This window comes from Parasteatoda tepidariorum, chromosome X2 (assembly GCF_043381705.1).
Source record: "Parasteatoda tepidariorum isolate YZ-2023 chromosome X2, CAS_Ptep_4.0, whole genome shotgun sequence".
Classification (NCBI taxonomy): domain Eukaryota; kingdom Metazoa; phylum Arthropoda; class Arachnida; order Araneae; family Theridiidae; genus Parasteatoda; species Parasteatoda tepidariorum.
This window is the reverse complement of record NC_092215.1, coordinates 20,052,641-20,066,588: the sequence shown is the minus strand read 5'-3', so window position 1 is coordinate 20,066,588 and position 13,948 is coordinate 20,052,641. Positions and strand designations below refer to the sequence as shown.

The 13,948-nt window shown below is 24.7% G+C and overlaps 1 long non-coding RNA gene across 1 annotated transcript; it reads left to right on the top strand.

The window, feature by feature from the left end:
• Positions 1-1,647: 1,647 nt before the first annotated feature.
• LOC139427233 (uncharacterized) lies at positions 1,648-8,479 on the top strand. Its single transcript, XR_011638372.1, has 2 exons — positions 1,648-1,765; positions 5,215-8,479. It is a non-coding gene; the product is annotated as an uncharacterized lncRNA (long non-coding RNA).
• Positions 8,480-13,948: the final 5,469 nt, after the last annotated feature.

Sequence of the window (13,948 nt, the reverse complement as noted above, 5' to 3'; positions counted from 1 at the left end):
GGAAAGGGAAAAAAAAAAAAAAAAAATAAATCCCCATGCAGGCTCTTGTATCATTCAGGCTGCAAGGAAAAAGAATGCAGTTTGAGTGTCTTAATTTGAAGCAAAGGTTGAATTTTAAATAATATCTAGTTAAAATTAACTCTCAGAACTTTAATATGAGCAAATAGGTTATATATTTTAAAAATAGTTTTTTTTAATGGTCAACTTAGCAAGATTTTTCTTGAAAGTAATAAACAGTCAGCGTTAATTCACTTCCATCAGCAAGTAGGGATGTTTTCACACATACTCATGCACTTATTACTTGTTAGAAATATCCTGTTAGTTTAGTTTCGAAACATTTGGTGACACGATCTATTGATTATAAATAAAAGTGTATTATAAGAATTAAAACTGAATTAGATTACTTAACATTCATTCAAATATATTTCCAAATCATTTAATAAATTTTCTTTTTAGCACTACACAGATAAAGTTTGGATTATTGATATTTCCAAAAAAATTTAAAGAATTTACTTATTTATCATTGATTATTTCTCATATTTGACTGGATAAAAAGTTTAACTTGTAAATATTTTTTTAACTTCCTTTTTAGTTCATAAAAATTTTAATAATTTTTAATTTGTGTGTGCATTTACTCATAATTTTATTGTATACACTATGTTAATAAAAATTTTTTTTTTGTGTAATGTATGCTCATACTCCAAATTTCAATAACTTTAATCTGAATTTTGAATTATAAGTTATACCATTTTTTACATTATTTTAAAGAGAGTAGTTTTAAATAGCAATGTAGAAAATTTGAACAAAATTGTTCACATAGTTCCTAAGAAATAGAATTTTGAAAAAGTAGTAATTTTTAAGATTTGATTTCTCAAGAACTATTTAACCAATTTTGTTCATCTTTGTATTTTTCCATGCAAAATTACATTCTTTAAAATGATGTAAAAAATTTTATACCTTTCAATTCAAATTTCTTTCAACTATTATTAAGTAAAATAATAAAATACAATGAATATTTACTAAAATTTATACTTTGCATGGAATTATCTTTGGATAAGCAAATTTTATAATTGTGTACAAAAAATTTTCAATTTGCTTTAAAGCTCTTGAGATATGGCAAAGTACATAAAAAAATTAATGTAACATTAAGGGGAGCCAAACTTTGAACCACTCTCCCAACCAAACTATAGGAACCATATTTCCTGGATTGCGACTACCCCCTATATTTTGGGGGTCGAAAATCTGTCAAAGAAAATGTATGTTTATTTAGAGAAAGTGCTGCCCTATTTTTGGCCGGCATGGCATCAATGAATACCTCAGCTCATAAATTCAGTAAACTAGTTCAACTATATTATGTGCCACTCTTTAGTGTTGAACACATAGACATTTAAAATTCACTGTCTGTGTGAACCATTTATATCAGCTGCTTTGCATATTAAGAAGCATTTATTGTATACCAATTTTACTAACTTATTATTTTTTACAAATCGATTATTTTCTTTCTATTTTTCAATTTTTTTTTCTGGAAATCAATTTTGTAATTTTAACTTTTAAAGTAATTATTATTTGGTAAAGTATTTATTTTTTTAATAGATGATTATTATTTACATTTATAGGATATAAAATATCAATGTTAATAAATGTTATTTTATTACATTTCTTATAAAGTAATAAACAATTTTTTCAGAGAATATTCCTTCCTATTTCTGAATTCTTTTGCAAGAAACCAAGAAGAATTGAAACAGCAACATTATCTAATGATTTGGTAAGTAGTAAATGAAATATTAACTCAAGACAATATTTTTTTTTAGTACTTATTAGATATATATTTATAAAATCAGTGATATGTTAAATGTTCCTCTAGCTATCGTGCAAAATTTTTGTAGGCAACATCTACTAATCAATCAATTTTATTATGTTTTATTTATAATCTTTAAAGTACCTTATGATAACTAATTCTGTTAAGACTAAAATTTAAATATTTGCTTTACACTTTTATAAGCATTGAAAAAAAAAGCATTCTACCTGTAAAAAATATGCTTTAAAAGTGCTTAAAATGTTTAAAATAAAAATGTAGAAGTACATAAATAATTATGAATATACTGTATAAACTCTTACACTAAACTGTAGTGAACTCTTACTCCGTATTCACCTCTGAAAAGGACCCAACAGGAAACACCTCGTTCCAAAACCCCGGTTTAGAAATATTGATCACGAGTCAAAAAGTTATTTCTTCATTATTTTTTTACCATTTGTTTCTTAACTGCATGTTACTGAACCTCCTGTTACTATTACTGTGTATTTTATTTATAAAAACTCCTCAAAGCCTTACCTAGAATAATAAATTAATTTAAAAATTTCATTTTTGCCATCATTTCTTTTTTATCAATTTCTACGTAATTTCCCAACTAATGTATCAATAATTTTTCACCTTCATTAAAAATGTACTAATTATCCATCATTTTTCACCTTCAAGATGTATCATTTTTCATAACATACAATTTTAATATCTATTGACATTTTTTATTGCCATATTTATTTAGAATTTAGCATAAATGTTTTATATATAAAAATAGTTTAAATTTTTATTGTCTACAGCGCAAATTATCTGTGACTATAATGTACAATTTTTCAAGAAAAACCAAGCTATAAATGTATATATGCTACCGTTCAAAAATTTGTTAAAGTGTCTTTTTACAGTGTGTTTAATTTAATGTTATTAAGTCATTAGTATTAAGTAGTGATGTGAAACTCAAACATAGATAATAAAATTATTAGTAACTTTCTGTCAATTTTCAGCTTTATAAAACAGAATTATATTTTTATGACAAGCAAACAAATAAATTATCATTGCTGTTTTGCACTAAAGTCTGTAAAATCTTAGTGATATAATAATGACCTTAAATTAGTATCCAGTAGTAATAATTAGTTCAAGTGAGCTTAAACAAGTTACGTGTTATACTTTATATAAATTGTAAAAATTTTATTTTTTGCATTTACTGGATCATTAAATAGAACTTAACAAATTATATTTTGTCTTACTAATTTCTCTGGTACTTTCATATAAATACAGCTTATTTTGTAATTTTAAATTTAATAGCTTCACTTGTTTTAAAAAAAAACACAATTTGAAACTTAAAATATTATAGCTTTAAAAAGAATTCATATTTTGTAACACTTTGATTATGCCTGTATATTACATTATTAATTAATATTATAACATTTATTTATTAAACTTTAATTTGTTTCATGAGTGACATTGTAAATTAATGTATTATTTTACAAAATTTGTTTTTATATATTAAATTAAACTAGTTTTTACAAAAAAAGCTATTATTTTGCAAGACAATAAATTTTATTAAAATTGGTGTATTGTTTTATACATAATAATAATTTTTATTTTAATGAATCTTTTAATATTTAAGTATTATATTATATGTATTTAATAGGGTTTTGAGTGTTTCATCACAGATTCAAATAATTTTACAGTAAAACAATTTTCAGCTGTTAAAGGCAGTAAAACTTTTGTCTCTTACTTATTAAAATTTATATCCTGATAATCATTTGAGGAAGTTGAACAAAATTTTTCAGGGCTTAAGTGCAATGCTAAGTGTTTTTCAAAGAAAATATTAAAACTGCTGAATAATAAAAATAAAATAATTGTACTGCAGAAGTGTTTTTTAATTTAAAATTAAAAAATTTTTCTCCTTCAGTCATAGATAAAATAAAAACAGTGTAAATGGGATATTTATTAAGGAATATAATAAAAAAACAGTTATCTGATAATTAAAAAGAACAATAGAGATTAAATATTTTCACTGCTTGTTATTCTTTATTACTTATGGAATTGTACTTTTATAATCATTTATCATAATAATGCAAAATGAAGGGAATTATATAGAAGAAATGGTCTTTACTTTCATAACCGAAGTACTGTACTTTTCTGATAGAGAGAGCATGAAAATCTATTTTTCTGAAGCCAAGTAATGAGCAGTAAAAAATGTTTAATTATTTTTTTTTTTCTTTATAAGTGCCAGAAAATTTTTTGTTTCTAAATTCTTTAATAATTTTCTCATCAAACACAGTTTTTATTTTATCACTATATGAGGAAAAGCATTTTTTAATTAAAAATTGAATTTTTTTTTAGTTTTATTATTTTGTCTTTAGCATTAAGAATTTTGTATGTTTTCTTTGTAAAGATCTTCCTATTGCACATAACACTAGAAATTTTTGTTAAATTCCCTTTAATAATTCTTAGGATCTCTTTCTTTAATATAAAAAAATTGCACAAGAATTCAATTGTTAACTTTTTTTTTCTTCTTTTTTTTCATTATTCTTTTTTGGAAAATCATTTTAACTTAATTAACTTATTTAAACATGCCTATATATTCCATATCACTTCATAAAGCATCCGTTGATAAATTTTGACTTGGTAGTATCTCATGTATTTCTTTAAAATGTATTTCATACTATAATTCATATTTTATTTCCCCTTGTGAACTAATATTTGAGTTTTATTACTTATAAGAGAACAAAGTTAACTCTTAGAGTAACTTTTAAACACTCATATGTAACAAAAGAAAGTTTATTTCTTTTTACAACAAACAGAACTACTTTGAACTTTCTTCTATTATGGTCTATTTTGTTTTGGTCTATTTTTATTGTTTAAAATTCAAATTTGTTCTTAAAAATTAAAAGATTTTTAAAGCATTCTTATATAGTTACTCTTTTCAACAAAGGAGAGGGTAATATTTTTTGCTCAGTGGAATAAAGCAAAAAAACAATGTGAATAAAGCACAGATGAAAGTGTATAAATTGTAAGGTTCTTGTTTATAGAACCGAAACTATAGATTGTTAATTTATGTACTTTCATTTGTGCTTATTCACATTGTTTTTTTGCTTTAGTTTTTTTTTAAACGTTTTAAATCTAAAAAATTCCTTTGTTTTAGTGTTAAAATAATTGAGATTTTTAGTAGCTTTGTTAAGAACTGAGAAATATTATTTTTTAACTTCTATGATTAACACCTTTTACTTAGTTTATAAAAACTAATTTGTAATTAGGTTTCAACATGTTACTTAGATGGATGTGTTAATTTCAAAGTTAAATTTTTTTATTCATCAATTTAGAAAATTTTTTATGTCCAGCCAATTGGTTGTTTTATACTGAGCTTCACAACTAATATATTATGTTTCTATATTTATTTTTGTACATAGATTTTTACTATTTTCAACTGGTCTATATGAGAAATATATAAAGTAAGTGTGCATTTCATTTGTGTGTCAATAATTTTTCTTGTAATCTCTTATCTTTATTTTTTTAGATGTATCATTTTTATTAAAGATAATTTTCTAAATCTTTAAATTTTTCATTACTAAAATTGTATAAGAAAAATATGAATGTTTTATAAAAGTGTATTTTTATATAAATAAAATTTTTTAAATTAACTGCACTTGTTGATATTTATTATTTGGTGAGCAAAGAGTGTTTTGAATTTTTGCACTAATGTTTAGTATGTTTTAAAATAAATTTTTAAGGTATGTTCCTACATATTTAACATTTAAGTGTCAAAAAATTCTAAAATCAAAAAGTGAGAAAAATCTTGTTACAATAAATGGAGAAAATCAAATTTATTTAAAAATTAAGTTTGTTTAAACTGAGATTTAAGCAAAAAACTTATCTTAGTGCATTATTTTAAAGAAAAACTTTTATTTTTAAGCAATCAAATAAAGTCAGTCTTACTCGATAAATCATAGCTTTTTCTTCTTTTACAACAAATAATAATCTTTAATTAAACAATAAGTCATAAAATATCTCTCACTTGAAAATTCTTGAATTTTACAAGTATACAGTTTTATGTTTGTTTTTGAAATTTTAAAATACAACTTATTTACTACAAAATGCGAACTTGAGCTATTTTTTAATGTATTTTATTTAACAGATATTAATGTGTTTAAATTCAATATTGTTTAATTACAAGCAGTATTTTTCAGTAATTTCATTGGAAGAAAAATTTATAGTTGCTAAAAGCACTCCCTCAAAACATTTTGAGTACATTACTAATACTTAAAAAAAATCTTTAATCAAATTTGGTATTAAAACTAATCTTAAAATTTCAGAAAAGGTAACAAAATTTATTTAAAATAATGTTATAAAAATTATTTTTATCATTTATTTTGATGTTTTAATATTTTACTGAGATTTATAAAGGTTACTTTATCTTAAAACTTTTATTACAAAAAATTTATTTGTTATTCGTCAAAATAATTATAACGTTCAAAATTAGGAATTAATTTTTTTTTTCTCATTTATTTTTAGCTTTGTTTTCTATTACTATACCTGCCAGTTCCTCTAAATTTTCTACAGAATTTACATTTAAGGTGGTTAGAATATTTAAAACTTTTAAATTTATTTCTTGGTTTAATAAATGAGATATGAAGTATTTTGATGCCCATTGCATGTTATTTAAGCAAAATTTAGTCAGATATGTAAAATATCTGATAAGTATTGAATAGTGGTTTCAAATGCTCTTAAAATCTAAAAAGCCATTCTTTATGATTTGCATTTGAATGTCTAGTTCACTACCACTGGAAAAAGTTTTAGACTAAAAGCTTAAAAGTTAACAGCCATTACTCATTTGAAATTGTTATTTTTCCTTCAGAGTGTGAAATGTGTATTATTTACAGTTATCTATTAATTTTTTTTCCTTCATTATGAGTTTTTTTATGGATTACAATAAATTTTTAAAAAAACATATTTATTGTATAATTTCATAGCAAATTATTTTGGTTTTAGATTTCTTTCTTCTTTTTTTTCGAAGAACTGAAACTCTTTTTCTAAAATCTTTAAAATCAAAAATGGAAACATTTTTGTCAATAATTTTGGTTACCCGAGATACTAATTATATTTTTCTTTAAACCTTAGAAAATATTATTAAAAATCAATATTTTGAATCATGTAATGCATATGATATATTGAATATAATAATATATGAATATATTATGATGTTAATATTATGATTTTTATCACATGTGTTCCAGTTTATTAATAAATGATTGGAAAAAAAAATACTTCCCTTGTATTTTATAAATATGCTCAAGCCTTATTGATATCTCAAAACTAAGGGAGTTACGAAAAAACTTGAATTCTTAAAAAACAATTGTCCTCATTAGTGTGATGGGGAAAATGTTGTTTTGCCTTCTTTCTTAAAATTTACTGGTTTAAAATTTAATTTTTAATGAACAAAGCATTTCTTATCTAAAAAAACTTCATAACATCATTCACTGTTATTTGTTAAAGAAATTTTTGAATTTTTTATTTGAGTCATGTAAAATTCCCATCCAACATGTTTGAAAGATATTTGATTTATAATACAGATATCTGATGATGTTTTTCTGTTATTTAGTGTAACTTTTGTTGCATTGATTTGATCTCTTTATAAAGCAAATAAAAAAAAGCTTTTAGTTTTTAAAAAATATTATGTTTTTACTAATTACTCTATGTCCTCACTTAGAAGGTCTTCCAATTACATTTGGTTTTCTTTAATTTGTGAAATTGAAAGAAAATTTCTTTTCCATCTAAATCAGTATAAGTATTTTCAACAAAATTTTCTACTTGTTGACATTTAATGTAGAAGATGAACTGAATTATTCAAAATTTGTTTCATGCCTTGCTATGTTAGTACAACTCATATTAGAAAATCTTTAATCTATTCCAACTACTATGGAATTTTTTTAGTTTTTTTAAGTATTTTTCTAGCAGTAGCCAAAATAATATATTAATGAATTGGAATTAAAAGAATTTTGTCCACCATTACCTGTAAATAATTTAAACAGATATATAAAAGATCTGATTGACAAACAGTTTAGTTTTTATGAAAATAATTTAATAAAAATTTTATCTGTTGAAAATGTCTACTCTTGCTCACTACCATTAGAAAAAAAAAGTGCAAAATCATTAAATGTTAGAAAGCATGAGTATTCTAAATAAATTTTAAAAAATATTTAATTACAAAAATTGTTAATTACTCCTTTAGGAATAAATTTAGATTGTTTAATTTATACAAACCAAAGTACTAAATACCCATGCTATAAATTTCTATGGAATTTATAAAATTTATTCAAACATACTTTGAACTAAATTGTACATCTTAAATATTGTACAAACTTTTGATTGAAATAAATATGTGAATGTTTTTAAAAAATTTAAATATTCGTTTTAAATAAATATTTTTGCAAAAAGGTGACCTAAAAAATAGAATAAACAGGAATAATTGAAGATTTTCTCCAATTTCATATGAGAAATAAAGGATGTCAAAGATAACTGTTTGATATTTCTTTGTGTTTAAGAGAACACAGAATGGTCTAAATTCAAGACTCACATTGAGAATAAAACTTCATCAAGACATTAGTCCAACAGATGGTTGTAATCTATTAGTGTTAAGTCTTTCCTCTCATACATTAAATATATTATATGTCAAAATATGTGTCTTGTCTTTTCTCTTACAAACACAAATAAGAAAAATTTAGACTGAGAACTGGGTACTGTTTTTTTCTTTTATTAAATAAACATCTGAAACACAGTCTTACTTTGTTTCGATTTCAGCTATATAACCCATTCTGTTTTTTTTTTAAAGATAGATGAGGAAAAGAGATTTCCTCTTTGTTTTTTGGTTTAATGATCAGCTTGAGTCAACTGCAAAACAGTTATAAACAATGTATTACGCTCATTTTAACATATGCATGCTCATCTCAATCCTAACAATGAAAAGCGAGTCACTATAGAGGTAACTGGAACAAGCTGGATGAATGCTTTTAACAAAGGAAAACAATCAGTAATGAAAAGATAAGAAAATATTAAAATAGAAGCTGTTGACAATTTCTTTGCCAAGTTCAGTAATGAATTCTACAGCAATGCCAAAAATTGTCCATCAAGTGATTTTCACCAAATTCTAGACTAAGAACACTTAGTTTAGTTCTTCAGGCAAAACTAAAAACTGTGCCTTTCGCCTCACTTTTTGGTTCTACTTATAATAAAATAAAGTTTTTAAACAAAATAAGGGAATAAGAAAAGGTTTTTAAAAAAAAAATTTCTTTCTTTGCATAAGTTAATATGCTCCTAGAGATGTTCAAAATGGAAAAACAATGTTTGCATTTTTAAACACTTTGTTGTAATACATCAAAAAAATTATTTTTTTTAAAATGGCATCCACAATCACATTTTTAAATATGCTTAACTATTCTACTGTGCAATTGAAAGAGGCAATGTTACTGCTTTACTATAGATTTTGAGAAAGTGGCATGATATCTATTTTCTTTCTATTGTTAATGCTATGAACACTAAACTAGAATTTCAGAAATGATAAAACAAAATTTATCTTTAAGAAAAAATCACAATCAAAATAACTTGGAAAATGTCAAATACATAAAAATCTCAATTTTGAATTTTCCGTCTCTTACGTTGATTTTTCAGTTGCACGGCCGTATTAGTTAGCCAATATTTACTCTCCTAAGTAAACATAATTGAAAATATATTCCAATCCTTTATTGAGTTTTTCTTCTTCTTCTCATTGGCATGACAGCCCAGGATGGACCCTGGCCTTCTCAAAGAGCCTATGCCAAGACATTCTTCCCTTAGCCAATGTTCTCCAGTTTATTATCTTTAAAACTTGTAGGTCCTTTTCAAAACAGTCTAAAAATCTTAGTTGTGGTCGTCCTCTTTTTCTTGTACTTGTTGGCCTGGCACTGAAAACCTTTTTGGTTGTCCTGCTATCCTCCATTCTCACAATGTATCCTGCCCATTTCATCCTTTGAATTTTGATAAATTTAATGACATCAGGTTCTTTATATGCTTTGTAAAGTTCCGTGTTTGATCTTCTAAACCAGGTACCGTTTTTATTTATTCCACCAAAAATGCTTCGCAGTATTTTTCTCTCAAATCTAGCTAATCATTGTCCAGGTCTCACATGCGTATGTAAGCACTGATCGTATAAGACATTTATAGAGTAACACTTTTGTTTTTCTTTTTATTAGGTTTATTGAGTTTTGGCATATTAAAATAACTTTATTTTATTTATGTCCGCATTCATCTTTAGTGCATTAAGTAGTTCAGGGGGAAAAAACAGAATTTGAAGAAAACTGTTTTTATTTATTAATTTTTTCTATGAATTAACGAAATGATTGTATGTTATTAATTTGACACATTAGTCTAATCTATTGTTATATAGATTAGTGGAGAAATACATTCAATTTAAACGGTATGTTTTTGTTATTATTTTGTATTTTGAGAAGACTAGAATGCATTTAAAGTTGATATTTAAAAGTTAAACTTATTATTTTTGTTTATATATTAAAAAAAAATGAATGCAGCAAAAAAAATGTTTTGGATTGTAAAGTTTGTTAAGAACTTTTACTTTTTCATATTTCACTTAAATGACGAAATCTAGAATTTCAAATAAAGCATAAGCAGTCAAAAATTTTCCGAATAATAAAATTTTTTTAAAGAGGCATAATTTTATTTAATTTTTTTTGATAACTATTTGACCGAGTTATTTCAAAACTTTTTTAATGCGAAATTATATTTTTAAAAAAATGTTTTTGTGTAGAGTATTATTAAGAAAAAGTTTAACAGTAGAACATACTGATATTTTAGAAATTCAAAAACATTTTCTTTAAGAAATACAGCAACAATTTGTTTGTGTTTTTTTCCTCACTGGTTAAAGGTGCTGCAGATTGGTTAAGACTGCCGAAAAATTAATGTAATATATTGACTTTGGCATATATTAATATTTTGAAACCCCACGTTTTATTTTGCTTTTGAGATTGTGACTTAGAACTTCTCTAAGTTCTCTAAAATTATGGTTAACCCCATTTTTAAGGGACAAAAATGACTAAAAATAGATGTTTATTTAGAAAAAGTACGTTTTCGTTTCATAAATTTGTTGAAGTGTGATATAAAATACTCAGCATATTTAATAAGTGCAATCCTTATATAACCAATTAAAACTCACTTTTTATTTCTAAAAAATCGATCGTTAGTTTTTAAATTATTCAGGGTCAGTTATTTCTTTTCCATCTGTTTCTTCTAAACATATTTAAAACGTTTTTTAAACATTATCTCTGAATCAAAACATAATTATGAAAACGCGTCATTTGTAGCGTTATTTTAAAATGTATTTATTTGTCTTTATTTATTATTATTATTATCTCTTTTTTTTTTTTTTGGAGGGACTTGTAGATTTCTGTACTGTCTCAATTTTGTAAAAAACAAAAACCTGACTTAGGCTCTTTAAAAAAATTAAATGATAATAAAATACTATCAAATCTATGCTTTTACCCTTTTTAGCACTCAACTTTTCTAAGGAAATATACACTAATATTTGTTAAAATTACAACACTATGAAGGAATTATCAGAAATTAATGAAATTCATTCCCCATATTATTGATAATGGTAGAAATAAATACGCGCAATCGCTTTGTAATTCTAATCATTTGCATGTCTTACAAGGAATTACGCAAATTGAATTAAATTTACATGAAATGTAACGTGAAGTAAGACATGCAAATGATTAAAATTACTGAACGATCGCGCATATTTATTTGTACCTCCATCAATAATATGTGGAATGAATTTCATTAATTTCTGATAATTCCTTCATAGTGTTGTAATTTTCACAAACATGAGTGTAATTTGGTTGTTGCAGAGTAAAATCTAAAAAAACGGAGGGCACGATTTTATTAAAACTGGTGATTGTTGTAATTCATTTACGTCGCACTAGAGCTGCACAATGGGCTATTGGCGACGATCTGGGAACATTCCTGAGGATGATCAGAAGACATGCCATCACAATTTTGATCCTCTGCAGAGAGGATGGCACCTCCGCTTTGGTAGCCCGACGACCTGCACGCGAAGTCGAACACTTAACGCTAGAACAATTTAGGACTGCCAAAAAAGCGAGTTATTCAAAATCTAGAAACATGTCACCTTTTTTAACAATATATTTATAAATAACTAAAACAAATTTTCACTTCAAACTCACCAGAATTACTCAATAACATTATCTTATGAAACACGGCAAATTTGAGCACAGAAATTATGTAATTTACTTCTTTCATTGAAAACAAAATTATCCTTTTGAAAATATCGCCTCGCAGAATAAGCTGTAGTAAGTAGTTGCAAACTTTCTAACCGGAACTAGAGCAGGTATTGAACTTGAGATTGTTGTTGTTTATATTTATATTGAAAACACCATTGAAATCTGTTCAATCACTTGTGAAGAAAAACGAAACCAGTCTGATTAAAGTAGGAGGTATATTTAATAATCTCCTTTAGAATGATCTCTATTTTCCTCACGTAAACATGTTTTATAACATTTTGTATATTTTTATTTATTTCATTTCGAACAACGATTCTAAAAATAAATATAAAAAGGGGGAAGATGGGGTTCATTAGGAAAAACCCTGTGTATTGAATCATCTCAGCAATAAAAGCACTAATTATTCACTTACGGTTGATTTATTTATACACAGTCATAAAAATTAATGAATTAATAAAAAAGGCAAAATAAGTTTTTATTTTTTAAATCATAAGTAAAACAATTAACAATGAGTAATATACATACCAAAAATAAAATGATAAAACAAGCTATAGCGAATTCTAAATCTACAAGCAAATATCATGCCAGTCATAAATCACACTTCAAACATGCTCTTCTAGTTATCTATAATTATTTGGAATTTTAAAGATAAGTTTAAAATTATACAATGCACGAGTAAATGTTGAGATATTTCATGTCACTAAAACGTAAATTCATCATTTTCTTAACAAAAAAAATAGCTTTTAATCATAGCTGTTAATGATGCATTTTGCATAAGATCAAAAAATGTAAGTACATTTAATAATTATAAAAAGTTCGAATTTCTGGCAGAGAAATAATTTTGTACAGCGTTTAAAACTATGAGTGAAATAAAAGAGATGCAGGATGCTCTATAATGATCAGCTTTAATATATATTTTTAAAATATTTTACAAATAAGCGTACACATTATAGATCTCAAATGAATAATTACGCTAGAAAAATAAAATGCTATCGAAATCTAACAAAATACTACAAAGGAATACTGGATTTAAAACCTGTTTGTTTGCCGGAGGAAACCAAAAAGAAAAGTGTTAATACCTTCTACTTTCCTCCAGCAATCAAACAGGATTCGATACTTTCCCTCACGCCTTCCTCAGTAATGATTAGATATCGATGGAGTTTTTGTTCTTTCTATGCTTAAAAATTAATTTAAAATTCCTAATATGCATTTTTTTATTTACTTTACGGCGAATAATCTAAAACAAATTATATTAAGGTCGTAATTACGAAGCAAAATTATTGAGCAGAAACAGTGATTTTAGAAAGAAGTTCAAAATCATGATCAAGATGATTTGTCAAATTTAAAATATTACTATCTCTAAAGATATGTCTTAACAAGTTATATCAATTTTACATTTTCAACAATTCGAAATCTTACATAATTCAGAAAAAGTCTAAACTTATAATGTATACCTAATTATTGAAAATAACAAACAATTAATTTTCGAATGCAATTAATATCATTAATAAAGCATGCTATGTTTAAATACTTACAAAATATTCCAGCATTAAAGTTGGTTTCAATTATTTTAAACCTAATACTTTCTCCTCAATTATTTTAAATTCATTAAGTTCAATTCTCATTTTTTCACGCAAAGACGAAACTAATGAGTTGAACGTTGACGCATAAACAAGAAATAAATATTCATTGTAGTAAAAGCAAAGTCTTCTGTACTTGTCCAAACCATTTTGACATATTTCACACAATTCTCTCATATCAATGAAAACATATATAAGAAGTTCAACCAAATCCTGAAACTCTTCTATTGTCAATGAAATAGGCATCTTGGAATCAATATATAGTTCTTTAATTA